Raw genomic sequence first — 4,875 nt, 5'->3', positions numbered from 1 at the left:
GGTGCAACTGATGTCCCTCTCTCCACAAATGTACTCAATGGGACCGTTAAGTTTCAACCACACACACATTGACCTGCTGTGAGGAAAAAACGAGTTAGTACATTCCAAAAATGAAAAAGGTCATTTTAAAATCAACATGAAAAACCAAAATTCCAAAAGTATCAAACTCAAAAAAATGCTTGCAGAAGAAAGAAATTGTATCGTGCTAGGCACCCTCCTCCCGCCCTGTGGTGCAACTGATGTCCCTCTCTCCAAATATGTATTCAATGGGACCATAATGTTGCAACCACACACACGTTGACCTGCTGTGAGGAAAAAACGAGTTAGTACATTTCAAACATGAAAAAGGTCATTTTAAACTCAAATGAAAAACCGAAATACTAAAAGTATCAAACACAAAATAATGCTTACCGATGAAAGTAAATGTATCATTCTAGGCACCCTCCTCCCGCCCTGTGGTGCAACTGATGTCCCTCTCTCCAAAAATGTACTCAATGGGACCGTAATGTTGCAAACACACACATGTTGGCCTGCTGTGAGGAAAAAACGAGTTACTACATTCCAAATATGAAAAAGGTCATTTTAAAATCAACATGAAAAACCAAAATTCCAAAAGTATCAAACACAAAATAATGCTTACTGAAGAAAGAAAATGTATCGTGCTAGGCACCCTCCTCCCGCTCTGTGGTGCAACTGATGTCCCTCTCTCCAAAAATGTACTCAATGGGACCATAATGTTGCAACCACACACATGTTGACCTGCTGTGAGGAAAAAACGAGTTAGTACATTCCAAACATTAAAAAGGTCATTTTAAAATCAACATGAAAAACCAAAATTCCAAAAGTATTAAACACAAAATAATGATTACTTAAGAAAGAAAATGTATCGTGCTACGCACCCTCCTCCCGCCCTGTGGTGCAAGTGATGTCCCTCTCTCCACAAATGTACTCAATGGGACCGTAATGTTGCAACCACACACACATTGACCTGCTGTGAGGAAAAAACGAGTTAGTACATTCCAACCAAGAAAAAGGTCATTTTAAAATCAACATGAAAAACCAAAATACTAAAAGTATCAAACACAAAATAATGCTTACCGAAGAAAGTAAATGTATCATTCTAGGCACCCTCCTCCCGCCCTGTGGTGCAACTGATGTCCCTCTCTCCACAATTGTACTCAATGGGACCGTAATGTTGCAACCACACACACATTGACCTGCTGTGAGGAGAAAACGAGTTAGTACATTCCAAACATGAAGAAGGTGATTTTAAAATCAACATGAAAAACCAAAATTCCAAAAGTATCAAACTCAAAAAAATGCTTACAGAAGAAAGAAAATGTATCGTGCTAGGCACCCTCCTCCCGCCCTGTGGTGCAACTGATGTCCCTCTCTCCAAATATGTATTCAATGGGACCATAATGTTGCAACCACACACACGTTGACCTGCTGTGAGGAAAGAACGAGTTAGTACATTTCAAACATGAAAAAGGTCATTTTAAACTCAAATGAAAAACCAAAATACTAAAAGTATCAAACACAAAATAATGCTTACCGAAGAAAATAAATGTATCATTCTAGGCACCCTCCTCCCGCCCTGTGGTGCAACTGACGTCCCTCTCTCCAAAAATGTACTCAATGGGACCGTAATGTTGCAAACACACACACGTTGGCCTGCTGTGAGGAAAAAACGATTTACTACATTCCAAATATGAAAAAGGTCATTTTAAAATCAACATGAAAAACCAAAATTCCAAAAGTATCAAACACAAAATAATGCTTACTGAAGAAAGAAAATGTATCGTGCTAGGCACCCTCCTCCCGCCTGTGGTGCAACTGGTGTCCCTTTCTCCAAAAATGTACTCAATGGGACCATAATGTTGCAACCACACACATGTTGACCTGCTGTGAGGAAAAAACGAGTTAGTACATTTCAATCATGAAAAAGGTCATTTTAAAATCAACATGAAAAACCAAAAATCCAAAAGTATCAAACACAAAATAATCCTTACCGAAGAAAGAAAATATATCGTGCTAGGCACCCTCCTCCTGCCCTGTGGTGCAACTGATGTCCCTCTCTCCCAAAATGTACTCAATGGGACCATAATGTTGCAACCACACACACGTTGACCTGCTGTGAGGAAAAAACGAGTTAGTACATTCCAATCATTAAAAAGGTCATTATAAATTCAACATGAAAAACCAAAATTCCAAAAGTATTAAACATAAAATAATGCTTACCAAAGAAAGAAAATGTATCATTCTATGCACCTTCCTACCGCCCTGTGGTGCAACTGATGTCCCTCTCTCCAAAAATGTACTCAATGGGACCGTAATGTTGCAACCACACACACGTTGACCTGCTGTTAGGAAAAAACGAGTTAGTACATTCCAAACATGAAAAAGGTCATTTTAAAATCAACATGAAAAACCAAAATTCCAAAAGTATCAAACACAAAAAAATGCTTACCGAAGAAAGAAAATGTATCGTGCAAGGCACCCTCCTCCTGCCCTGTGGTACAACTGATGTCCCTCTCTCCACAAATGTACTCAATGGGACCGTAATGTTGCAGCCACACACCCATTGACCTGCTGTGAGGAAAAAACGAGTTAGTACATTTCAAACATGAAAAAGGTCATTTTAAAATCAACATGAAAAACCAAAATACCAAAAGTATTAAACACAAAATAATGCTTACTGAAGACAGAAAATGTATCGTGCTAGGCACCCTCCTCCCGCCCTGTGGTGCAACTGATGTCCCTCTCTCCAAATATGTATTCAATGGGACCATAATGTTGCAACCACACACACGTTGACCTGCTGTGAGAAAAAAACGAGTTAGTACATTTCAAACATGAAAAAGGTCATTTTAAACTCAAATGAAAAACCAAAATACTAAAAGTATCAAACACAAAATAATGCTTACCGAAGAAAGTAAATGTATCATTCTAGGCACCCTCCTCCCGCCCTGTGGTGCAACTGATGTCCCTCTCTCCAAAAATGTACTCAATGGGACCGTAATGTTGCAAACACACACACGTTGACCTGCTGTGTGGAAAAAACGAGTTAGTACATTCCAAACATGAAAAAGGTCATTTTAAAATCAACATGAAAAACCAAAATTCCAAAAGTATCAAACACAAAAAAATGCTTACCGAAGAAAGAAAATGTATCGTGCTAGGCACCCTCCTCCCGTCCTGTGGTGCAACTGATGTCCCTCTCTCCACAAATGTACTCAATGGGACCGTTAAGTTTCAACCACACACACATTGACCTGCTGTGAGGAAAAAACGAGTTAGTACATTCCAAAAATGAAAAAGGTCATTTTAAAATCAACATGAAAAACCAAAATTCCAAAAGTATCAAACTCAAAAAAATGCTTGCAGAAGAAAGAAATTGTATCGTGCTAGGCACCCTCCTCCCGCCCTGTGGTGCAACTGATGTCCCTCTCTCCAAATATGTATTCAATGGGACCATAATGTTGCAACCACACACACGTTGACCTGCTGTGAGGAAAAAACGAGTTAGTACATTTCAAACATGAAAAAGGTCATTTTAAACTCAAATGAAAAACCGAAATACTAAAAGTATCAAACACAAAATAATGCTTACCGATGAAAGTAAATGTATCATTCTAGGCACCCTCCTCCCGCCCTGTGGTGCAACTGATGTCCCTCTCTCCAAAAATGTACTCAATGGGACCGTAATGTTGCAAACACACACATGTTGGCCTGCTGTGAGGAAAAAAGGAGTTACTACATTCCAAATATGAAAAAGGTCATTTTAAAATCAACATGAAAAACCAAAATTCCAAAAGTATCAAACACAAAATAATGCTTACTGAAGAAAGAAAATGTATCGTGCTAGGCACCCTCCTCCCGCTCTGTGGTGCAACTGATGTCCCTCTCTCCAAAAATGTACTCAATGGGACCATAATGTTGCAACCACACACATGTTGACCTGCTGTGAGGAAAAAACGAGTTAGTACATTTCAAACATGAAAAAGGTCATTTTAAAATCAACATGAAAAACCAAAAGTCCAAAACAATCAAACACAAAATAATCCTTACCGAAGAAAGAAAATATATCGTGCTAGGAACCCTCCTCCTGCCCTGTGGTGCAACTGATGTCCCTCTCTCCCAAAATGTACTCAATGGGACCATAATGTTGCAACCACACACACGTTGACCTGCTGTGAGGAAAAAACGAGTTAGTACATTCCAATCATTAAAAAGGTCATTATAAATTCAACATGAAAAACCAAAATTCCAAAAGTATTAAACATAAAATAATGCTTACCAAAGAAAGAAAATGTATCATTCTATGCACCTTCCTACCGCCCTGTGGTGCAACTGATGTCCCTCTCTCCAAAAATGTACTCAATGGGACCGTAATGTTGCAACCACACACACGTTGACCTGCTGTTAGGAAAAAACGAGTTAGTACATTCCAAACATGAAAAAGGTCATTTTAAAATCAACATGAAAAACCAAAATTCCAAAAGTATTAAACACAAAATAATGATTACTTAAGAAAGAAAATGTATCGTGCTACGCACCCTCCTCCCGCCCTGTGGTGCAAGTGATGTCCCTCTCTCCACAAATGTACTCAATGGGACCGTAATGTTGCAACCACACACACATTGACCTGCTGTGAGGAAAAAACGAGTTAGTACATTCCAACCAAGAAAAAGGTCATTTTAAAATCAACATGAAAAACCAAAATACTAAAAGTATCAAACACAAAATAATGCTTATCGAAGAAAGTAAATGTATCATTCTAGGCACCCTCCTCCCGCCCTGTGGTGCAACTGATGTCCCTCTCTCCACAATTGTACTCAATGGGACCGTAATGTTGCAACCACACACACATTG

Source organism: Schistocerca cancellata, unplaced genomic scaffold, assembly GCF_023864275.1.
Source record: "Schistocerca cancellata isolate TAMUIC-IGC-003103 unplaced genomic scaffold, iqSchCanc2.1 HiC_scaffold_1153, whole genome shotgun sequence".
In the NCBI taxonomy this organism is placed as follows: domain Eukaryota; kingdom Metazoa; phylum Arthropoda; class Insecta; order Orthoptera; family Acrididae; genus Schistocerca; species Schistocerca cancellata.
This window is presented reverse-complemented; position numbering follows the sequence as displayed.